Genomic DNA, 25,716 nt, shown 5'->3' on the forward strand with positions numbered 1-25,716 from the left:
TAGCAAAACCTCCAGTGTAGGAACATAGCCACTGTTACTAACTATGGCTGCTACTACTAGCAAAATGTCCTTCACTAACTATGGCTACCTCTAGCAAAACCTCCATACCAGCTATACTTCATTAATTCTTAATATCAAAATATCTACCATTCATATAACATTTAGTTTTGAATTTACCTTTCATGGGATTAGATGTAAGTCAAGCACACGCTTAGATGCACGATCATCCATTGCATTCAACCTGTCTTTCCTCATAACAAAGGGGCAGAGACGATATGCAACCGCTAGGCAAATCCAATTCATGACGTCTCTCCTCTGAAAAAAAAAAAAATTACATGTATAAGTCAACATTAACAAAAGGAAAACCAAAAATCTAAACAATGGAGTCTCTTCAAACACAAAATATGAATCCAATATAAAAATCAAAGATTATTTTTCAAAACATCTTTTGTCAAGAGGAAAAAAGAAAAGACAAATTGGTGCATAAATTTTAAGGATTAATTCTATGAATATCAGAAATTCTTCAATTTTCAAATGTATAGAACTTAAAAAGGTTGGCTGGCTAAAGACGTTTTTTTTAAGGACGTTGGCATTCATTCATACCACTTAATAAGGTGACTTGAGACATATCCAAACCGCACATGATTTTAGCATCTGACCTTCAGTTTTGTAATGCCAATGGGATTTATCCAAAAATAAGCAATTTTCAAATTCTATCTCCTCCCTTGATACTCAATACTAAGACCTTGGATTACTACCAAATATGGACGATGTAGACATCCAATCAAATTGAGTTTTCTTTCTGAAAGTCAATTTTTCCTAGATATGATTATTTCCATTATGGTAATAAAAGCCTATAAACCAGGAGATAAAAAGGAAGAAAAAAAATGAAAAAAGGGCATCATTTCTTTTTTCCAAGATGTCTTTTTAAGTTATATAACAAATTTCAATGCTATACCTTTGAAACTGATGGAGAAGATAGAATCTGAAGGTCAATAAGTGTAGTTTTGAGATACGGCCGTTTGAAGATAATGTTAATAAATCATGATTATTATGAATTTTATTTTCCTTTTGAGATATCAATACTGTAAACCAAAAGTACGATGTATATCATAATTCAATCATAAATAAAGAACCCTTTGACCAATGTCGTGGTTCTTTAGACTCCAGGACTCCCCTTACTTTTCCTATACTTTCTCTCGCTTTCCTTCACTAACCCTGCTAACCCTTTTACCCCCAGGCTATTTGGAAATCTCCAACCCTTAACCCCCCAAGGGGTTATTTTTTCCCCAGCACATTTTGCAGTATTTTTTTTTTTAAATTGCTCTAACAGCCTTTTCTGGGTCGAACCTGTGACGGCCGGCGAAAAAGTCCTTCTTTGTACTTTTTCTGATATAAATCTTCCAAATATACCAGAGAAAATTAAAAGCATGGAATGCAGAGGTTACAACCCTCGCGCGAGCACCTTGTTGGTGTCGTATATCTAACAAGGGCGTTTGTAAAACACTATTCACAGGCTGTCTTCCATTTAGATAATCCCTTCATCAAAGGGGGAGGGCCGTGACAGGCCCTAGAGAATACAGTTGGGTTACCCTACCGACACCCACCACTCGCGCTCACTAGGTCATCCTTCTGTTTTGGACTAGCCAGCAAAATTGATAAGTGTTTTGCCCAGTGTTTTTCGAAGTGATTGTCGTTAATTCAACATGACTGACGTTGATACTTCACCCTTACCAATGTTAAGTACCATAGTTTGTTTTGGCAGCTTTTGACAGTACCGGGCATTTGTTCTGTTTCCAATATGGTGGTTTTTAGTTTTGGAAGCGATTGTCTTGCCGAGGTATCGGCAGCCATTTTGGGTTATGTTCGCTTCGGTAAATATTCTAGTTAATTTTGCCCATCTGGTACTCTGTCATCTTGGTTATATCACTTACGTTTTATGGCCTTTTAGTGTTATCATTAATTTTTACTATGGTATTTATTTGCTTGCAAGTCCAATTTGGACCTACGAAGAATAGCGATTTAAAGAATAGCGATTTAAAGTTTAGCGATTTAGTCTGTTAGTTTGTTCTCGCCTCAGAGGCTTCGATTTAGACTATATCCTTGTTTTTTTGTTACGTTATTCTTCGTTCTTGGTTATTACTAAGAAAAGCAATCAATTTTATTAATGTTCTTGTTTTATTGTGTGATGTTAGTTTTTTATTATGTAACCTTGAGAGCGAAAACAGAGACTGCTCGTTCCCTGTTCTACAGATATGAGTTATCCCTTCTCTCGTTTTCTTTGTTAGCTCGAGTAAGAGAGGTGAATTTCCCGTTCTCCGTTTTTATACGATCACGAGTTATTCAAGCCTCCTCTTAGTATCAGAGTTGATGATAGTACGTTTAATATTATAAACGTTTTTATTGATGTGGTTACTGTTAATATAGCTAACAATATTAATAGGTACGTTAGTGTATGAGTCATTAATTGGGGTCGTTTTATACCGACACCCTTAGCTCCGAAGTTATGCTTAGCTCCGCCTTGAGTTATGCTCCGCTATATGGATACTCATTGGGTGAGAACTAGTTAACGTTCAGGAGCAGATTTTGGAGTGCAACGGTGTAATCCGGCACTCGGACTCCGGCTGAAGCCTTTTACACACGAACCTTTGTCATGTTTGATCATAATTACACCGTTACGGCCGGCTTCACGGGAGATAACACAATCATTCATTGAGGTTAATGTTATCGTACCGGGAACGGTCACGATATCACGGTGACGGGCCTTTGCTACCGGATCTCCGGTACAAACAGAGATCAAGCAGACGGCCAGAACCGGAGTTAACAATGTGATACCGATGAAGACTAAACAGTTTCATTATTACGGTCCCTTTTTCATCGAATCTCCGGCTTCACTGGAGATAACACAAACATTCAGTATTAGAGAATGTTATTGTACCGCTAAGGATCACGTTTTCACGATGACGGACCTTTGTCACTAGTTCTCCGTTACAAACAGAGATCAATCAGACGATCAGAATCAGGGTATGAACCCCTTTTTCATAAATAATCACAATATCGTTATTACGTTCCTTTTCATCGAATCTCCGGCTTAACCGGATATTGTACAGGCGATCAGCATTGAGGTTAATATTAGTTTTCCTCTGGTGTTCACGTTGTCACTATGACGGACCTTTGTACCGGGGATTGTTACCGGAGCTCCGTTACAGACAGAGCTCACTCAGACCACGGGTGGCCAATCTCTTGTTTTGCTGTAAAGGAAACGATTTAACATGAATACAAAGTAAACTGTACTTACTTTAATGACACTTTGAATTTGCGTTGGTAATATTCATTAGTTATTCTTGAAAGTCCAAATAAAAATATATGAACATAACTATGCCTATATTTATGCATATATTTAATTCTAACTATGTATAAATATGGATAAATATCCATACAACATCGTGTTCAAATAGAAATAAATTGATTATGCCTATATTTATGCATTTTCAATTCTAACTATGCCTAAATATGAATAAATATCCATACAACATAGTGTTCAAATAGAAATAAATTGATTGTACCTATATTTGTGCATATTCAATTCTAACTATACCTAAATATGAATAAATATTCATACAACATCGTGTTCAAATATAAATAAATTGATTATGCCTATATTTATACATATTCAATTCTAACTATGCCTAAATATGAATAAATATCCATACAACATAGTGTTCAAATAGAAATAAGTTTCCACTCAGTACTGGGAACCAAACGTTGGCCCCTTCTAATGAAGGGCCGGGTCGAGACTAACCATGCCATGAGAGGCTATCTACTGTTCCTTGAAACTCTGGTCAGTGAACAGATGAATCAATAGAATACTAATAGCCAGTAAATAATGTTAGACCCGGTTCTGAACGTCTGAGTCAGGGGTGGCCAACCTGTGGCGGATGCGCCAACAGTGTCACATTTCATGAATACAAGTGTCGAACTATACCCCAAAAGATAGTACATTAAATGATTTTTCTTTAAAAATGATTTTTATGAGTTGTACAGTTGATCCCAGCCTGTGAATAGGATCACTAACCAAAGTTCAAGGAACATCCAGACTTATGTCCCCTTTCTTTTACAGAAGGTTCGCCTACATGGTTCCCGTCAGGATGATGATGAATCTCTCTGGCCTGCAAGAGAGGCTCTCCGCCCTTGGTTATCAAGGTTGGGAAGAAATGCTCCATCTAGAGGTCCCTATCTCCTCAGAGTGTCCTCTCTAAGGTTGGACGACGACCCCATGGACGGGCAGGTAGGTGGGGATGAATTTTGAGCCTTCAGCTTTGCAATTACCTACGTCACCGACCTAGGACCCTTAATGGATCCTGATGTTCATGTTACCTTGCATAAACCGTGACTGCTAAAAGCAACACATTCTAGGGAAAACCAAGGGGCTATGACGGAGCTCAAAAGTATGGTAGTGAGTCAGATCCATTCAGGAACTCAGAAGTTTCCCCCTACAGCCCCAGGCATATCGAAGTAACCTCCTTCGATAAAAACAACGCATAGAGATTTGCCTTACATGTTCCATATATAGATGGTACCATAAATCTGGATGGCATAGACATCCTCCCTCTGGGGGACCTAGAATTTACTCCCAGGTACTAGAATTCCCGTTCAACGGATTCATTCGATTGAAAGAGATTGCCTTGGTTAGGTTAGACAAGGTACCGAAGGTAACAGTATTATTTCCTAAAGGGCAGGCCCGATCTGTCTGGACCAGGATGTTGTCAGTCTGGGGGTTACGATAATTCCAAGATCTGCCCTTCCAATTCGACCTACACGTTTGATGGTCTGATCGGGTTAGTTGTGGGAAATACGTTCTGTCTGAGGCCTCTATCAGACAGGAATCGATAGTCGGTTACCCACTCGTCATCACAGCCTCCCTCCGATTCGACGTCTATGCATCCAAATCCCCCTCATCAGGTGGTCTACCTCACTGATTCCCCAGGTACACAGCCCAACCCCGTTGGGATGTTTTACCTGCATACAGCCCTAGATCCGAACCCTCAGGCTCCTCTCGTGGACACCAGAGAGGAAGCTACAGGAGTAGAAGACAGTCTCGCCATCGAGACGGACCTAGAAAAAAGGGGGCTCGGAGAAGGAAAGTACCTAGATTCACCCCCTCACAACGCGGTGGTCCCGGTAGGGGGTAGACTTTACCACTTTCGAGACCATTGGACCTTCGGTCTGTGGGCTCATAGCATAATCTCTAAAGGTTTGAGGTGAAAATGGTCACAAGGTCCTCCTCCTCCACCAGTGACCTTCTCCCAGAAATCCACTCCCATCCTGGAAGAGTACACCACAGGGTTACTCAAGAAGAAGCAATCAAACGGGATCGATCACTGAAGTTCCAAAGCCACCTGTTCACAATTCCGAAGAAAGGCTTGGCGGCATTGAGAGTGGACCTGGACTTGTCAAGCTAAACTCTTACATTCTCTGCGACAAGTTCCGGATGTTGACTATCTCTCAGGTACGGACCTTACTTCCCCGTAGGACCGTCACCACCTCTGTCGATCTTACCGACGACTATTATCTTGCGCCTTTAGCTCGAAACTTCTCTTCTTATCTGGGTTTCCGCCTAAGCAGGAAAGCCTTTGTGTTCAAGACATGCCCTCTGGCCTCAATATTGATCCCAGGATATTCACAAAACTAGGAGAGAGAGTGTTAGAACAACTCAGGAACCAAGAGATACAGATCATTGCTTATCTGGCCGGTTGGCTCATTTGGGCCCGGCCGGTCATAGAAGGCAACAGAGCTACGAAGGAATTATTCCAATTTCTCGACAACCTGTGATTTCGGGTCAATCTCCAAAAAATCTCGCCTGCAACCATCAGTCCGCTTAGAATGGTTAGCCATTCAGTGGGACCTTTCGAAGCACACGTTGTCTCTCCCTTCCAAAAGGTAAGAGGAATAGTTTCCAAGATCAAAAAATTTTCTCAAACACAAACAGGTGTCCGAAGAGCCTTAGAAAGTATCCTCGGACTTTTCCAATTCACTTCAGTAACAGATCTAATAAAAGCCAAACTCAAAGACATCAATCGAGTTTGGAGAAAGAGAGCTACAGTACCTATAAGAGACATGGTCTCGAAGATCCCCTCTGTCTTGAAAATGAGACTACACCCATGGTCCGAACCGAAGGACCTCTCCAAATCGGTTCCTCTACAATTCCCACCTCCACAAGTGACATTCCATACAGCCGCGTCTCTAAGTGGATGGGGGGGATTACTCCGAACATCAGATGTTTCAGGTTCTTGGTCACTCTCCATGAAACAGTCCCATATCATTGTTCTCAAAGCCATGGCAGTGTTCTTGACCCTGAAGAGAGACTCTCCTCCGAGGTCGACCCACATCAGAGTAGTGTCAGACAGCACAGACGCAGTACACTACGTCAACAGGGGAGGATCCAAGTCACCCAACCTGAATCAGATCCTGGTCACTATCTTCGCCTGGGCAACAGAAGAGAACTGGTTCCTGTCAGCACCTCACCTAGCGGGAGGCCAGAATGTGAGAGCGGACTCACTATCCAGGACGGATCCACTGGAGTCAGAATGGTCTCTAGACATAATTTCATTCCGGTGGATACTCAGGCTCGTTCCAGGCCTCCAGGTAGATCTATTCGCAACTCAGATGAATCACTAACTTCCTTGTTATGTGACCCCAACCCTGGACCCTCGGGCTTATGCCATGGACGCATTACCCCGGGATTGGAACCATTAGAAGAAGATTTCCCTATCTCCCCCAGGGAATCTTCTAAAAACTTTTACACAAACTACGCTCCTTCCCGGGCGCAGTGGCTTTAGTACCACCTCACTGGCCAAGAACAGTTGGTTTCCTCTCCTCCTCGAGTTGAAACTCAGTCCCATCCGGATCCCGTTCCTCAAACTGACCCGAGTATCCAAACTCACTGTGTCAGATTACTCAAGGATAGCCAAAACTCTAACTTTGTGGACTACAGGAAGTTGGCAGCTCGTAGAGATGCGAACATTGAACCGGAAACGATCTCTTCATCGAATGGGACAAAAAAGGGACTCGACAATTCGCCAATATGATTCGGCCGTTAACAACTAGTAGGTCCCCTAAGAGTGCAGACCATACTCGTATGTCCCCGCATTTAGCCATCTCTTTCTTGAGGTTCCTATTTGACAAAGGCCTAACAGTTAGCACTTTAACCACCATCAAGTCAGCTTTGAAGAAGATCTACCTTGTTGGGTTCAACATTAACCTAGCTGATTCCTATTTCTCATCAACCCCAAAAACATGTGCTAGGCTTCTACCTTCGGTTCGGCCACAAAAGGACTCTTGGTCTCTGAACGGTGTTCTCAAACTTGCGATGGACACGGACAATGAATCCTGCTCTTATATCACTCTTCTTAGGAAGACTTTATTTCTAACGGCTATAGCTTCAGGTGATGGAACATCAGAACTAGCAGCTCTCACGAAACACGGAAAACATAGATTTCCTCCCTTCAGCCGAAGTACTCCTTTCCAGACAAAGCTTCCCTAGCTAAAAAATGAGGATCCGCAAAATAGGTGCTCCTCTCGGAAGATTATTCTTCATCCCCAGGATTTTTCTCCGTGTACAGTCACACTCTCAAGCCCCTTTTTAGCTAGAACTGCCACCCGCTCGTCTGGCTCCTTGGTTATCAGGGAACAAGGAGGTACTATTTCCATTCACGGTATCAGGCAACAAATCCTCTACTTCATTAAACATACTAATCCGGAATCATTTCCCCAGGCTCATGATATACGGACAGTAGATGCCTCCAACAATGATTTCCAGAACAGGGACTTTGGTGATTTTAAAAAATATACGGGTTGGAAATCCCCTATGGTTGTCAAACGCCAATATCTAAAGATCTTACAGGCCCTTAAATACCCAACGATGGCAGAGGGGAGCCTTATCTCTCCCCATTAATCTCCTCTTCTTCCTTTCTTCCATCTCTTCTCTTCTCCCTCCTACCCGCCACTCACACCACGTCGCCGCTCTCCTTGGTAGTTCGTTAGCCCTATGATATTTGCCATGTTTAATTCCTATGGTTTAACTGTTATTGTAGTTACCGTTCCTTTAATGTTTAGATATACTTAGACATGTAAGGTTTGATGCCTTTTGCGATTCGACACTCAGTTGGTTCCTTGTCGTCATTATTATTTAACCTTACGTTCCCTATGTCATTTGGCTGGTTGGTAATTGGACGATTACTTTATTATATCATAGTATTGTCGTACATGGTGATTGTATTCTCCTCATTATGTTATTAATTTATTGGGCTTGGAAGGCATTCTCTGGTACTTTTTCGCCGGCCGTCACAGGTTCGACCCAGAAAAGGGATTTTGACGAAGGAAAAATCTATTTCTGGGGAGAGACCTGTGACGCCCGGCGAAACCCTTCCCGATGATTTTTGTACGGACCCACCCTTTCCTTGCCAAGCCATATGTTCTTGCAGAAGGATGACCTAGTGAGCGCGAGTGGTGGGTGTCGGTAGGGTAACCCAACTGTATTCTCTAGGGCCTGTCACGGCCCTCCCCCTTTGATGAAGGGATTATCTAAATGGAAGACAGCCTGTGAATAGTGTTTTACAAACGCCCTTGTTAGATATACGACACCAACAAGGTGCTCGCGCGAGGGTTGTAACCTCTGCATTCCATGCTTTTAATTTTCTCTGGTATATTTGGAAGATTTATATCAGAAAAAGTACAAAGAAGGACTTTTTCGCCGGGCGTCACAGGTCTCTCCCCAGAAATAGATTTTTCCTTCGTCAAAATCCCTTAATTTTTGTCATAGAGAGGTCAGGTTGGTCTCATTCTCTTGGAAAATGCCGGAATTTTTTCAAAAAATTATCAAAAACATGAAAAAAAAAATGTTTATAGCATTTTTTTGCAAGGTCGTACCGGTACGTCCATGGGGGTAAAGAGATGGGTTTTGTGAAACGTACCAGTACGTCCTTTGGGGGTAAAAGGGTTAATATCGCCAATATTATGCAATTAATTATTAGAGCGAATTTTATTCTTCTTATGTTCGTGAGATGTTCTCATTATTTTTTTCTATTTGGCACACGGAAATTCTTGCCAGAAAAAGAGAAAAAGGCAAAAAGCAAGGGAGTGTCAGAGGCAAACTCAAACCATTCTCTCTGAGGTTACTCCTAGCACTGAAGGCTTCAAAACTCTTATGTAATGAGTTGTGACTCAAGGAATATCTACAGATGCCATTACTAGCAATTTGTCTAATGTCAAAATGTATTAATTATCAATATTTACAAAAACAGAAAAAAATTGAATGTTCTTATAAGGATCAACGTTTTTAGCATATTGACTTACTCTTAATAATTATCCTATAACTACGAAAGTAAGAAGAGTTTTGATGAAATATTTCGTATAAGCATTCTCTTTTGCCTTACGAAACTCCTAAATTTTTTTTCAATTTTGCATTTTTCTGCCCATACCCCTGTATATTGGCTTATCAGCCACACCCCTTAACAAATAAATAAGGTCTTTTGTCTTGCAATTGTTAGGGCCTTATTTTATTGATAATAATAAAAATGAATGATTTTACTGATAATAATAAAAATCAATGATTTTACTTCCTAACATGAGCGTCTTTTATAGTGTATATATGAAAAATTTGTTTTAATGTTGCTAAGGTTCTTAAAATGTTTTATTTTGATTGTTCTTTACTTCTCTTGTAGTTTATTTGTTTCCTTATTTCCTTTCCTCATTGGGCTATTTTTTCCCTGTTGGAGCCCGTGGGCTTATTGCATCATGCTTTTCCAACTAGGGTTGTAGCTTAGCTAATGATGATAATAATAATTTCAAGTTGATCGCCGTCAGATCATGTAATCAGTTGCAAGCAACTCTCTGCAAAGAGATGATGAACCTTGTCCTCCAACTGCATTTGCTAGAAAAGGGTTTAGTCGTGTGTGACCACTTACAGACCGGTAAACGCCAGAATAGCCAAGTTATCTCTAGCGGCTAACAGCACAACAGAAAACGTCCCTAGTTGATTGCTGTCAACCAAACTATCTGTCGCAAGCAACAACTTCCGAAAGACAAGTTTGAGACATCTCAATCACATTTCTCAGCCATGTAGTCGTATGCACAAGTCTGGCTATGGAGCAGTAACAGACAGAAAATTTACCTGTAGATTGATAAAGTTTCCTACGATCTTACAACAGGAATCCTGTGACAGGTACCCTAGGGCAGGACGAAGATCCGGGTTTGGCCGAATGGTTCGTTGCGCCCAATACTCGATTGGAAATCCTCGATATATGTTTGCAAACAAGACCTCCTTTGCCTTTAGTTAGTCGTTGCTGCTCCTCACAGATGAATGAACACCTGTGAAGGTAGCGCATGTAATTGGCAAAGCAAACAGCCTTCATTGGCAGTAGAGGCTTGCTTGCCCGTATGTTGATGTGTCAAATCGTAACTTCCCTGACTCAGGGTGAGTGCTCATACACGAACTTGAGCTTCATGAACACATTTCTGTGTGTCAGCCCCCCTGAGGTAGCTCATGGAGCTGCTTGCAGGAATAATGTGTGCAACAAGGAGCAAAATCATTGTTCAAAAGGAAATGATCATTGACTAGCCATAGCATCGTGGACATGTTGGTAAGCCCGTGTGAGCCCACGAGTAGCGCATACAGCTAGCGAAACAATCCGATTTCTGTCAGTAGTAGGAGCTCACTTGCACGCCTTGTGAGCGGGACAAGCACACCTTTAAGCAAATACTGAATTGTTACAGTTCGTAAACATTTGTATGAGATGATTCCATCCTGTCAGGAGTGGAGGTTTGAGGCAATAACCTCGAAGTGTTATGTCTCACGAGACCGTTAGGCTCTGAGGGCATTACGGGGCTGAGGCGGAGACCACAAAAACTCAGAGGCCAACAGCATGTAAGAGGTCCTATGAGCTCTCCATCTCATAGGAACGTGAAGTCAGCGATAATAACCCCGAAGGATTATTTCTCACGAGACTCATTGTCTCCTGAAACTCTTTGTGTCCCGGGGGCATAGTTGCGGGAGACCCCGGATGCAAGCAGTTGGTAGAGATTCCCATCTGTGGAAATAACCCAAGCCAAATTGTCATACAAGGCTCGTTGTATTGCCGCAGGTTTCCACCACCCTAGCGAGATTTAGCGATAGTAAAAGCAAGAGAGCATGTGCAACCAAGCTTGTGCCAGAACCTCACTATAGGGGAGTTGGCAAGCAACTGTAGTTCTGCAGATCTCATCAGGGAGAAGAGCTTTCCTGTGCACCTTGCTAACACTTAGCGTCTGGGTGGTCTCTATCTCATGAATAAGGTAGAGGTGTTGCCAGCACTCAGCGTTTGAGCAGACCCTCGTCAGCGAGAGGAACTTGCTCAAGAGTGTTTGTTCGTTCATACATGAGACGAACACTCGCCAGTAATCCAGAAGGAGGTTGTCGAGTAGCCTAGTATGCTCCTGCATTATGAGGCTTGAGTGGGACTGAAAAAGATTGGTCTGGGAGTTAACGCACAGCAGGAAAACCAGACTTTTCCCCGTAATGGTAGGAAAACCAGAGGAGGAGGAGGTCTCGAAGGACCTGGCCTCAAAAAACTTTAAGAGCTTTGTTATGCCCTATGGACATAATGTTAAGAGTCAGCAGGTGCAAACGGTCGGCAGGCAATAACCCCAAAAGGGTTAAAGCTCACAAGGCTCCTTGTGCACCAAGGGCACAATGGGATATGTGACCGCATGCGGTCGGCTCATCACCATCTGCAGCAAAAACCCCTGAGGACTATTGCTCACGAGTCGCATTGAGACCCTAGAAGGGAGCATCACCCTCTAAGGCAATACCCCGGAAGGGATATGGTTCACAAGACTCGTGTCTTGGGGCACGAAGAGAGAGGCAACGGCCGCAAGCAGTTGGCAGGCATCACTATCTGGATGCTCTGAAGAGCTGGAACAAGACCTGACAAATCAAGCACTTGTTACGAACCCCAACGGGGAAACTCCACAGGTGAGGAGGGTTTCGCTCATGGATGAGAGAGGCGCTCTACACCAGGCAGAGAAGCCCAGTGCCCTCAGCGCTCTGAGCAAGCTTCATCTGATAGTGCTTCACATAAATGCTAGCTTAGAAGACTAACCTAAGTCAGCTTCTGAGTTACCCTTGAACTCCAGCATTAGAAACTGCGAGAGAGAAAACTCCAACAGGCAACTCCAAGGTGTAGTAATTGCAACTGCTCTCGTTCATATACCGGAGCATTATGAAGGGAGCAGATAGAGAGATAGCTGCATCTAAGGGCACGAGAACCTCTGTCTGTGTATTACCTAATGAGTCTCAGAAAGGATGACCATGGTCCACTCCCAGGGAGGCAGGCGTACACTCCTGGTATGCCTGTAACTGTAGATCTCTCGAAAAAACCATTCCTTAGCAGGGAGAACCAAAAGCCCAAGGAACACAGGAAATGCTACAATCAGCAACAGGAAAAACTGCCGGTGGTGGCCGCCGTTGCTTTGCTAAAGGAAGCAACAGTGTCCGCACCTTAGGGTTGTCCGGTGGTCAAGCGGCCATCACTTTCACTCAGTCGTACTGCGGAGAGAAACGAGTGAGCAGAGGAAGGATTGAGCTGAAAGAGAAAATTACGAAGGAGAAGAATTCCTTTAAACTTCATCCGCCTTCTATTGAACCTCACCCACTGGGAAGATGGCTACTCCCAACATTCGTTACAAGGAAAGTCCTCCAAGCAAGAGATACCTCTGCAAGCATATCAAAGCAAATGGTACAATGGCCATAACAAAACCCAAAGATGAGATTCCTCAAACCCAAAAACTCCTTCTTGAAAGACTAAAAGATTGAAAATGAGAGAGAGAGAGAGAGAGAGAGAGAGAGAGAGAGAGAGAGAGAGAGAGAGAGAGAGAGAGAGAGAGAGAGAGAGGTGACGACATATAACCGTTGAGTATTTGAGCGGGGTGGCTGGTCTACACCCGCTCGCTAGTGGTGTGTGGTTGTACCTCACTAAGTCTTATTGCTAGTTTCCGGCTTTTCCGAAAGCATATTTCCCATAAAGAACAAAAAGGTTTGTATTGAGTGTTGGAACAAATATGTTTCTGCTAGTATGGTAACAATTGAAACACCTTTCAAATGTCAACCAAAGACGGAAAGGGCGACTAACTTCATCTTTGGATCGTGGCTTTAGACAGCAAGGTGGGAACGGTACATGTTAGCCTGAACCAGAGGCCAAATTGGGAGGCTGTGAGCCCAGCTTATGTGGTGATAGGGCTGGTGAATCATCGAAACTGCCTAGCCCTACATTGATGTCTTTCGAGAAGGAAAAAGTAAGTCTTATTTACCCTTCAAAGAGGACACAGTAAATACCTCAATGGTCTCTTATTGAAATTCAGGCGGACCAGAAAACATTTCGTCCAATAAAGGCCTAAAAGACACTCTGTAGAAAATTGTTCAATCTATGTGTCAAGCAAAACAACGCCTTATGATATTCTTCCACTTTCTTAACCCTAACGAGTCCTGAATCCTGCTGTTCATTTGTTTCGTCCATTCCTCCTTAAAATACCCAAACATGGATACAAACGATGCCTCTATCACCAGGCAAGTAAGATATCAACAGTTCCAGAATCTAGACTTGCCATTCCGGTGTGTAAGTGGAGAACTAGCATAGTATAGCTATGAAAATTTAAAGAGTAATCCAGTTTTCCCTCTCATTTCCATAAACTGTAAATACCGTATTACATGTTATCAAATTATCATGTTCATATAAATCTAGACATAGTCCTGAAAGATTACAAATGCTGCAATCAATCGGCGTTTTTGACATTCGCTTATCAAGAATCCCTCCGATACATATTGTTACTAATCTGAAGTACAGTACTGTACTCCTGGCTGTAACTATAAAAATATTACAAATACATCCTACAATGTTATTCATTCCAGTGTATGAGCTAATGAATAATCAATTATATGGTCTAGCTAAAGTAGAATGGCTAACGAAGACTTGGAATTTGCTATCTATCCCAACAAAGATGCACCTCAATTTCCCACAAGTGATAAAAAGTCCTACATAGAAGAGAGGGACTTGGCAGGTGGGGGTCCTGTCATCAGTCTGCACACCGCTTACGATTCTCATGTGATACTCTATCTCCACCATGAAACGTACCAAGCGACTTTAATTCATTCTTCTGCCAACCTCCCTCCTTTAAAAGGGACCGTAGTCAAGAAGTCTTTCTGTCAAAGAGGAGTTCATAGTGACCCAGGTCCAAGTCTTTCAATAAGAAGACCTGGCTTAAGGCTTAATGGTAAGCTTCCACCCATGGGAGGAGCTGAGCAAGTTAGTCTGCTGCTGTCCTTTGAAGAGTGGCTCCAACAGTCAACATTCATTATGGAAATACTAATAAGCTCCGTCAGTAAAAAGATCTCTGTGAGAGACATTAGTCAAAAAAAAAGGGCTAGCTTACTTCCAGACTGACGCCAGAGGTTTCTCCACCTTTGTAAAATGAACAAGGTTTGCATTCTTGCATGAGCAACTTTCTGTCTAAGTATTCTGTCAGATACGGAAGTTTAGCGAATTAAACACTTCTACTAACTTGTTGACAATTTTCAACAAAGTAAGACTAATTGGAACGATCAAGGAAGATCCAAAACACATGATTAAGACATGACAAATTCGGAGATAATTTGTATTTTTCCTAACCATACAAACCTTAGCTATTTACATAGGGTATTACTTTCAGCGTAGCTGAAATGACGAGCCATTAGATTTTAACGAGGGTTAAACTACCCCCATGCTAGTTAGCACAGGGGTAGGGGAGGGGTAGCTAGTACCCCTCCCCACACACACTTAGAGGTAGGACTTGTCTTGGGGGACATGGCTGGCGGGCAAATATGTGTAAATAGCTAAGGTTTGTATGGTTAGGAAAAATACAAATTATCTCCGAATTTGTCATTTGTTCCGTAACCGAAATACAAACCACACTATTTACATAGGGTGACTTAGACTTAGGTAGGGTGGAAAGTCCCCAGCCTTACTGGCTTTGGCTTACCCAGGGACTCAGAATCCGAGCGAGCACCACTCGAGAAAAAGTGTCCCTGCACCTCGCAATTTCCTTGATACGCAAGAAACGTGCGGCCTACATAAGCTTGTGTGTGGAGGGAAGAAGTGTAACTTGTCCTAGGAAGTCGACCTGAAGTCCTTTAGCTGGAATTCTAGGCTAGGACGTTCCTAATACCACCTCGTCAGGGTATGGGGGACGCGACAGTATTAACTTAATACTAGGAAAACAAGGAAGTATGGTTTAACTGCAGAGCTTTGAGGTCAGCTATGCAGAGAACCCAGGATGCTGCTTTCCCCAAGAGAGGGGAGGATGAAGAAAGAAGTAAGGGCCAGACATACTTCTTTCATTCATGCAGTCTAAAACCGGGTAACAATGCCCTCAACCTTCTGCTACCTGTCCATTAAGGAGCCTGAGGTTAGACCAGCTGTTGTGTAGCCACCACAGGGCCGATAGAAAACGTATCGAGGCTCCTGTGGGTCACGTCCTGCAGGTAGTGGGCTGTGAAGGTTGTTTGACGCTTCCAGACTCCAGCTTGTAGCACCTGCGTCACAGAGTAGTTCCTCTTGAAGGCCAGGGACGTTTCGATGCCTCTGACATCGTGTGCTCTAATGAATGAATGATTTAAAGTTTTCAGGCATCCTGACATCTAAGGTCATTGACGCCGGTAACATTTAATTTATGTATACAAAAATAAAAAATGAGATAAAATAAAAAATTAAAGAGTATTCAATTAAAATCATAAAAATTGAATGTCATAAAAGTTAAATATTTTTCAGAAGACCTGCTTCTGAAAGAAATCTAAAAATGCCACTTGCATGGTAGGACACATCATTTCCAAGAATCTTGGCAAGGATGAACCTGCCACCCTCACCTCGAGCCTCAAACAAATATCTATTCCGCAAGTTGTTATAATTGGGGCATTCGGTCAACAAATGCCTTACTGTTAGAGGTACTAAACAGTTGTCACAATACGGTTGGTGTTGGCCCTTCAGCAGAAACTCATGTGTCAACCGAGTGTGACCAATACGGAGACGACAAAGAGATGTCTCCCATTTTCGGGGCATCATATTATACCTCCAAGGAGATATAACATTTGTTATCTCTCGCATTTTATTCCCATCTAGGCTATCCCATTGCTGTTGCCATTTATTGCAAACCAATTTCTTGATGTCAGGTAAGAAATCATTACAGGCAATGGGATACCTTCTTGCCAGCAACTCGGATGCAGCATTCTTAGCCAGTAAATCTGCCTTCTCATTCACACACACTCTCCGTCCTCCCTGTGCTCCCGAACAGGGCTTGCACGTGAGGACGAACTGCAGCTGTTCTTTAAGATAACCCCTCAGACTCCTTACTGGGCATAGTAGGAGAAGGTCTGGGTCACCTGTTACAGAACGGAGACTCGAAATCCTGAAGGAGTCGAACCGAAAGTCCGGGACTCCAAGATTTTGAGTCTAGTAACCAACTCAGGGACAAACTTGAACGCTACCTCCACCTATTCTCTTGAATGGGCGACGTCGTACGAGAGGCCATGAAGTTTGCTGACACGCTTGGCCGAGGCCAGAGCGAGCAGGAGCACCGTCTTCCAAGACAGGTGACGATCAGAGGCCTGGCATAATGGTTTGCAAGGAGATCTCTTAAGAGCCCTAAGAGCCCGAACCATGTTCCATGGAGGAGGTCTCACTTCCGACTGGGGGTAGGTAAGTTCGTAGTTTCGTATGAGCGAAGAAAGATCCAGCGAGGAGGAAATGTCTATTCCTTTCAGCCTGAAGGCCAGGCTTAAGGCTGAGCGATAGGCTTCCACCGCCGAGAGCGAAAGTCGTATTTCCTCCCGCCGATATACAATAACTCCGCTATTGCTGGAATAGTGGCATCAAGGGGAGAGGTACCTCTCCCACGACACCAACCACAGAAGACTCTTCACTTCGCCTGGTAGACCCCTGCGGATGACTTTCGCAGGTGTCCAGACATCCGCTCCGCAACTTGTTGCGGAACGTCTCTCTCTGTGAGGAGATGCTGGATGGTCTCCAGGCGTGAAGCCGAAGCGATGCTACAGCTTGTGGAAGATGTTGCAGTGTGGTTGTCTGAGTAGCTCGTGTCGTGGGGGAAGCTCTCTCAGGAGTTCCGTCAGGAGATGCAGAAGTTCCGGGAACCACTCTGCATGATGTCGCAGCGGAGCTATCAGAGTCATCGACAGGTTGACCGATAGGCTGGTCTTGTTGAGCCCCCTTCTCAACAGACAGAACGGTGGGAAGACGTAGACGTCGATGTTGTCCCACCGTTGTAGGAAGGCATCTTGCCAGAGTGCCTTGGGGTCTGGGACTGGGGAGTAGTACAGCGGCAGCTTAAAATTCAAGGCTGTCGCAAACAGGTCCACAAGGTCAGGACTTGTTGGTTACCAGGGGGGGCCGAAGACCACTCGGTACTCTCTATCTGTGAGGCCCTGCTCAGACTGTCGGAGAGCACATTCCTTTGCCCGGAATGAAGCGAGCCGATAGGGTATTGAGTGGACTTCGGTTCATCTCAGTATCTCTACTACAAGATGAGAAAGCTGTTATGAAAAGGTACCTCCCTGCTTGTTGAAAAAAAAGCCACTACCGTGGAGTTGTCGTTCACGGAGTGACTCGCCAGGGTCTGTTGGAAGTGTTGAAGGGCCAGAATACGCCCTTCATTTCTAGCAGATTGATGTGGAGGTACCCTTCTGGTTCTGACCATAGGCCTGATTCAGAACGTGCCCCCCCCCCCCCCCCCCACCTTGTTTTGACGAGTCCGAGAACTGCATCAAATGCGGGGGAAGGACGAGAAGATCCATTCCCTTGCAAAGGTTTCCGTAGGTCAACTACCACTGCAGGTCCATTCGTTCCACAGGTCCCAAAGGGACCAGAATGTCCGGGGAATCGTTGTCTTGATTCCACCGGGACTTGGGCCGCCAATGCAGGGATCTCATCCTGAGGCGGCCGTTTGGAACTAGCCTGGACAAGGAGGAAAGGTGACCTAGGAGGCGTAACCAAGATTGGGTTGGAAGCTCTCCTCGTCTGAGGAAAGGTTCTGCGACTCTCCTCATCCTTGCTATCCTGTCATCTGATGGGAAGGCTTGGAGATTGGAGTCTAATATCATGCCTAGATATCCCAGTTGTTGAGATGGAAGCAGAGAAGACTTCTCGAGAATTACCATGATCCCTAGATCTTGGCAAAGTCCCAGAAGCTTGTCTCTGTGTCGAAGAAGGGTCGATTCCAAGACTGCCTGGGTTAGCCAGTCATCCAGAAAGCGAAGGAGACGGATGCTGCTCCTGTGTGGCCATGAAGATATCAGGATGAACATTCTGGTGAACACCTGCGGTGCTGTGGAGAGATCGAAACACAGCACCTTGAACTGGTATATCTTGTTGTCTAGGCTGAATTTCAAGTACTTCCTGGAAGACGGATGGATTGGGATCTGGAAGTACCCGTCCTTCAGATCCAGTGTGCACATGAAGTCTTGTGGTCTCACTACAAGCCTGATCGACTCTGCTGTTCCACACTGAACAAAGTTTGTTCGACAAACTTGTTCAGGGCTGAGAGGTCGATGACAGGTCTCCAGCCTTCAGACGCTTTCTTACAAGAAAGAGTCGACTGAAGAAGCCGGGGGGGGGGGGGAGCCATCGATGACCTTTTGGAGAGCATCCTTCTAGAATCTAGAGCATGGTCTCGACTTCTGCATAGGAGCTCAGCGACACTGGATTCGCTGTCAGTGGATGTAGAGATGTAAAGAACGGGACGCGATGTCCTTGGCTGATCACAAAGATCATGTAGGAATCGGCCCCGAGTTGCTGCCACCCGAACGCGCAACCTTAGGCATCCCCCACTGGGGACTATGCAGGGGGGTTGCCAATCCTAGCGTTTGCGGCCTCGGCCGCTCCCTCTAGGATTATTGCCTCTCCAGGAGGACTTCCCGCCCTTCTTGTCTCTGACAGGAGGGGGCTGCTTTTTAGACACCTTGTCTTAGCTGCCAGGGCCGGTTCCGATGTCCTAGGCTGACGAGGCTGTTGTTGTTGAGGCGCTGGATGCTTGTAGGGTCTGGATGTAAGCGCCTCTGGAGGAGCGAATCGTGATTCGACTTTCTCCACCTCTCAGCTGTCCGTTCCCCGTCCTAGGCCTCAAAACAAGGTCTTTCCAAGGATGGAAGAGTGTCTGAGCTTGCCGACATCCATGGTTGGGACTTCCGAGAGGAACCTCTCGGTCACTGCATCTCAATGCTTCAACATCAAGTTTGCCCACAAGTTCGAAACTTGGTGAGCCAGGAAACGATGGTGCTCGTGCCCGAGAAGAGGAATGTTTCCATGACCTTCCTGGAGCTCTCCTTGGACAAATTCTCGGATCGCAACAGGATGCCCAGAGATCCAAGCCAGACGACCAGCCACGAAGTGGCCTGCATGGCACACTTTGTGGCTTTCTCCTGGCTTAAGATCTCCGAAGTCGAGAATGTCACTTGCCGGGCGGAGAATTTCTCGAGAGAAAAACTCCCTGGTAAGCCCCTTCCACGGAATGGTGGAGAGGAAGGGCTAAAGCAGGTTCCCCCATGATCTCGAAGTACATCCTCTGCTGACGGCTGACAGATGCAGTGTCAGCGACTCCCGCTGGAGGGAAGGGGATCAGACGATCCTGAGGAGTAGAGATGATGGGGCCTGCCTGAAAAGAAGGAGAAGAATGTTGCCCAGACCTCTCTGAAGCTTCTTCCTGCTCCTGTACATGCGCTGCTTTGCGTCTACAGGTGATAGATCGTGCCGACAATGATCTGGAAGTACGCGCTCCAGAAGACTCGCCAGGTTGCCCGTGTTGCGAAACCCGACAGGAATCGCGGACGAAATCGCGCGATGGAAAACCGTTAGTTCGCACGCGGGTGAACATGGGTGCGCATGTGCGCGGGCGCAGGATCGTAATTGCGAGCGCAGGCGACCGGGAGACTGATGGTGCGTAAGCGAGCGATGGCGAGTCTTGGCGAGCAATGGGTGCGCATGTGTGCGGCACGCGGTTGTAAGAGCGAGCGCAGGCGGCCGGGAGACCAATGGCGCGTAAGCGAGCGATGGCGCGTCTTGGCGAGCAATGGCTCGTAGGCGGGCGAAGGCACGTTGGCGAGCGGTGGCGCATAGCGACCGATCGCGTACAGGAGAGTTAACGCGTGGGCGCGTAGGAAACCTACGACGATTGAAGCGTTGGTGCGTTTGAAACGCTTGCGCACAGGCGAAGAATAGCGCGGGCGCTTAGTAGATCGCTGGCGCGCAAGGAGAGCCCAGGGGTGACTGTGAGCGCCCGTGCGCTAGCTTAGGTGTCTCCTGGGCGGCGTGGTGTGAAGTGGAAGCGTGCTGGCGTGCTGGCGCGTTGGCGCGCTGGAACTGGAACCGCACGTGGGCGCGCTTGGCGCGAAACTCCAGAAGGGCGCTGCAAGTCCAGAAGAACCTGCGAGCGCCTGTGCGCTAGCGTAGGAACTTCTTGAACTGCGCGCGACGAGGCAGGAACCGGGAGATCGTAGGCGCGTAGTTGCGTGGCCAGAAGATATCAGCGAGGGTGCAGAACCAGAGAGATCGTCGGCGAGGAGGCAAAGGAATAAACTCCTTGCCTGAACCCAGATCCGAAGATCATGGGCGAACGTCGACGCGTATTGCGCACATCAGGAAAGGGGGCGCAGATGTGCGCTGGCGAGCAGGTGAACGTGGAGTTCAGTGAAGAAATAATCTCCCTGCTTGCGGCCAGGATCGTGGGCGCGAGGGCAAACGTTGGCGCGCATTGCGCACATCAGAAAAGGGTAATCAAATGTGTGCCGGCGAGCAGGCGATCGTGGGCGTTCAGGATACAGTTGGTGCACAAGGCGCGTAGCCGCACAGAAGGTCCCAGAAGCGTTGGCGATCAGGAGATCTACGGTGAGACTCAGCTACAGGAGATCGCTGGAGTGTTGATTCAGCAGAAGACTGGTCCACAGCAGGAGAGTATTTGCGAACTACTAGAAAGAGGTTGCACAGGTAAAAACCTGGCACTAAGGACTTACTCACATTGTGAGATAAGCCCTTAGCCCCGAAGGGACTGGTGCCCATCGGAAAACGGGGTGGAGTGGCGCCCACTGCACATCTACGTCCAGGAACGGAGATGGAAGACAAGAAGGTCTGGCAGGTGTCGGAAATCGCGAACGATCTGCCGAAAGGTCTAGCGAATCAGCTGTAACGGTCTGTTCTCGTCGAGGAGGATCCTCTGCGGCTGAAGATGAAGACGATCACGAACAGGAGCACCATCATCAGTCCTCCAAAGAGGAGTCTCTGTTAGTGAACTCCCCCGAGGGGGAGAGACACTCGAAGGAGAGACCGTTGGACTCAGCTGCCCCCTCGAAGGATGTTCAGAGGGGGGAACTGAGCCTTCAGCAACATCAGCAACAACAGCAGGGGAGTCCTCCGAAGAGGAGTATCTATGAGTGTCCTTCTCGCGAACGAGAGAGGAGAACACTTCGTAGAAGAGACCAGAAGAACTGATGAAGGCGCCCCTTAGGGCCAATGGATCAGCAAGCTGACCATAAAGAGAAACCCTCCGAAGAGGAGCTCCTGCAGGCCCAGCCCCTTGAGCGTAGCTGCAAGTGCGACCACTCAGCACCAAGAGCATAATCGCACGAATTTCATGGTCCGGCCTTGCAACCGCTCAGCCCCTAGAGCATGGTTACAAAAGCGGTCGCTCAGCACCAAGAGCATAGCCGCCCAAGGACCAGGAAAAAACCAACCAGGAATTATTAAAGTAAGAGAAGTTGGCCGCCCTTGAAGGGGAAAAAAACTCATACCTGGGAAGGGAACCTCCCTCGGAAGGGAAGTTACCCACCCATGGAGGCGAACCTCCTGAGCGTTCTAAATGAACTAAGGAGCTGACAGTTGTCATGGGGGAACTTCTAGGAGAAGGGAACACGCCCATGACGAAGTCGTAGAGGAGGCGGCAACAGCAGACTCCCCAGGCCCAAACAGGACAGCTCTGCTTCGTTGGCACATTAGGCAAACAAAAAAACTAGATAGTTAACTGTGAAAATAAAATAATTAGTTAACATTTATTCCCCCGGGGGAACTCCGAAGAGGAGCCCCGAGGGAAAAGAACATAAGAATTACGCTCCAGGAATGCTGCCCTCCTCCCCCACTGACACTCACGGGAAGGGGGGGAAGGCGGAGAACTGTAACAAAAACAGAATTATAACAATTATAATTATGTAATTCATCTAAGAATGTTCACTAATAGTAAGAACGAATGAACCCCGAAGGGAAGCGTTCTACACAGAAGCTGATAAGTTAACAAATACAATTAGATTTGATTAAAAAACAATTGAGACAAAATAAACGGAGTAGCAACTCAACCCACAACGGGAAGGAAGCTACCGTAATACATAATAGTAATAAAAGGGTGAACGATCTCAAGAGAGAGAGAGAGAGAGAGAGAGACCGTAGTAAAACTAAACTCCCATGTTCCCTACGCTGATAGACCAAGTTCCCCGTAGGGAAGGAGGAACAGCGGAGAAACAGATTAATAAATAAAGTCCAGCGATGACGATTCCCGACGGCGCCCGCTGAAGGGAAGACCGAAGGACCAAGGGAGAGATCGCGACCCATGAAATGTCACCGTGTGGGCCTGGGACCACACGGAGATGTTGTCGTACAATTGAGTAGACTTCCTACACACACACAGCACAAACACTGAAAAGGAAACTTACTGTATTTCTATACTCAAATATATACATAAACATAAGAATGCTTACATATATATTATGTATAAGAAAAGTAAGTAATTAAGTAAAGACAAAACATTAATGGCTGCCATGCGAGGACGGGACAGAGACTCTGCTCATCGTCCGAGCCAAAAGTGAAGTGAGGCAGCTCACCAGTGCTAACTAGCACGGGGGTAGTTTAACCCTCGTTAAAATCTAATGGCTCGTCATTTCAGCTTCGCCGAAAGTAATACCCTATGTAAATAGCGTGGTTTGTATTTCGGTTACGGAACAAATAACAGTTTAGGTAAGGTTAAGGTGTATCCTCTAATGACGTAAGATAGATACAACAAACACAGCACAAGATAAAATGTAAAAAAGTCTTTGTGTACTTTATAGTTATATTATTCATGTAACTTATCCAGGTTTACTACAACGCAACAACCTGTTTGCACAATCGTCCATTTATTCTTAAAAGAGAAAGGAAAGAATTAAAACGACCCAAAACCTGAGGGGTAGAAATCGTAAGCGAGCGTCTAGCTGACTGCCAGTTGCTAATTACCTCGTTAAAGTCGTACTCCTATTAGAGCTTGCTGGTTTGTACTTGTGAGGAACAAATTGAGTTTAATTACTTGGGAGAATCAAATTGGTTAAGACTATGCTAGTTTAATCTTAGATTTTCCTACAGAGCATCTCATCACCAAACTGAACTTCAATGACCTATTGTTTCAGCATTTCTATAAAAACTATACATATTTGGTTTATGAGTGGGCATCGGGACTTGGGGGCAACTGGGAGAGAATCAGCACTGTATAGTAGTGTCAGAGTATGATGCAAAGCTGAAACTCATGTTGCCATATTAGGCTACTGGATATTATTCCATCATATTTCTAACAATTAATACATTACCATTAATCCGTGACGACTGTTGTTGAAGGACATGGATCATTCCTCCGTTTCGAGATACTGTGAAATTTTCCATGGCATGTCAAGCGAAGGGGGCTGAAATAATTGGATTTATCAGAAAATTTTTAATTTTTCCATCAATGCAGATAATTAACACTGAAGAATAAAATAAATGCCAATTGATCTATTACTTCTTGATCACTGACTATCAACTAAGAATCTGAGTTATTAAAGGAAGAATTATCAAGTTACCAAACAGTCTAGTTCTCCCCAGAGGCCCAAAATCTTAGTTTTCACTTCACTCATTCAAAAACAGCTATAATGTGTGTTGCTTCAGATTCGGGGGCGTCCAATTATATCTGGGTTACACAAGTTATTGATTAAGGCTGTTTTAATGCAACGAAATTCAGAGAAGTTATTCGCTATCTATTAACAACTAAAGACAGCTTTAAATAGTAATATCACAGGCAAAACATTATATATATATATATATATATATATATATATATATATATATATATATATATATATATATATATATATATATATATATATATATATATACATACATATATATATAGCCTATATATATATATATATATATATATATATATATATATATATATATATATATATATATATATATATATATATATATATATATATATATATATATAGTAGAATAAAAAAGGTTTTGAATCAAGTCATAAGTGGATAACTATTCTTAAAATTTTATCAAAAATCATGTTACCTTAACCTAAATTTACTTGACCCCATTTAATCTAACATCTTTAGAAGCAGAATTATCCAAGGCACTTGAGAGGGACTATCAAATGACCCTGGTCAGCAGAATTAAAAAAAACATAAGATTATATAAAGGAATTGACAAATGTTTTGGCCAGAATAATTGCTGTAGGGTTAGGCTATGCCTATAAATGGAAGTAGAATAGTGTAGCTTCGGTGAGATAAAAGAAAGATGAATAGCAGAATGGCTGTCCTAGGCTCACAAAGATTATTTCACAGTATATTACAGATCGTCTCGTAATCACCTTTTCTATAGTGACCGAGATCGGAGATGCATTCGAGTTGTAAGCTAATCAAGGAGATATGTGTTCACCTACGGTAATGCCACCTAACCTAATCTAAATTGCCAAGTCCTTAATGAGTGAGGGAGGAAAGCCTGCCTTAACTTAACATTAAAAAAGATTCGGCATCTCCTTTATGCAAAAATGAAGCGTTTCCAGCAAGATACATGACTAGTAAGAATAAGCTTGTGTTAGTAATAATACCATGAAATGTGTGGGAAATTGGATAACCAAATTTAGGCCTATGTCCCCCCAATAAATTCGCATGTGCGGCTAAAATGCCTCGAGTAACTTGTACCTCTTGCCGATAGAAAGGAGCAAAGAGATAAAGTTGAATTGTAAGCCATGCGAGATAGAACAAAGCAAAGACCAGTTACTCAATTAGTCTTAGTTCAGGTAATCATAAACACAATTAATTAAGCATAGGAGACGATGGACATGACTACCATGAATTGCCTTTTCTAGGAGAATGGCAGGTCTAATGAACAAAAGATCGGCACTCGTAGCGAAATGCCTAAAGTTGTATCTAAGAATAGTAAAATGATAAATACCTACTAAGATTTGAGTTTAATTCCAGCTAAATGTTTAATTGGGAGTTCTATGTTAATTACACTGAACCATGAAAGCTTATAACTTAAAATCAATCGCTGAGAAAATCCTTAGTTCTTATCTAGGGGTTAGAACTCAGCGGTTTACCTTGGGGTAGAACGTGACCACCATATCATTAACTCTTATTTCTTGTCTTTATCTTTTAATAACGAATGTTTGTTACTCCTAATTTGTAAAGAATTAATTAAAAGTTAATTATTTGTAGGAGTTTTATGTTTTTATAAAGTATTGAAAGCAAATTAAGATTAAAATTATAAAATATATACCTCGAAAAACCTTTTCACGATAAAGGATGTAAACAAACTCTGCTAATCAACCGGATGTTGGACTGATCCATAGTTTCAGAGGCGTCAA

The 25,716-nt window shown here is 44.3% G+C and overlaps 1 long non-coding RNA gene across 2 annotated transcripts in view; it reads right to left on the reverse strand.

The window, feature by feature from the left end:
• The window catches only part of LOC137619292 (uncharacterized), a 53,998-nt gene extending 28,302 nt beyond the window's left edge, over positions 1-25,696 (reverse strand). For both annotated transcript variants that reach the window (XR_011039894.1, XR_011039893.1), the window contains exons 1-3: positions 25,629-25,696; positions 23,672-23,764; positions 178-315 (exon numbers count right to left, since the gene is read on the reverse strand). This is a non-coding gene — a long non-coding RNA (uncharacterized lncRNA). The remainder of the gene's footprint in view (positions 1-177; positions 316-23,671; positions 23,765-25,628) is intronic.
• Between the last annotated feature and the right edge of the window lie 20 nt (positions 25,697-25,716).

The sequence above is a fragment of the Palaemon carinicauda genome, chromosome 25 (assembly GCF_036898095.1).
Source record: "Palaemon carinicauda isolate YSFRI2023 chromosome 25, ASM3689809v2, whole genome shotgun sequence".
Taxonomy (NCBI): domain Eukaryota; kingdom Metazoa; phylum Arthropoda; class Malacostraca; order Decapoda; family Palaemonidae; genus Palaemon; species Palaemon carinicauda.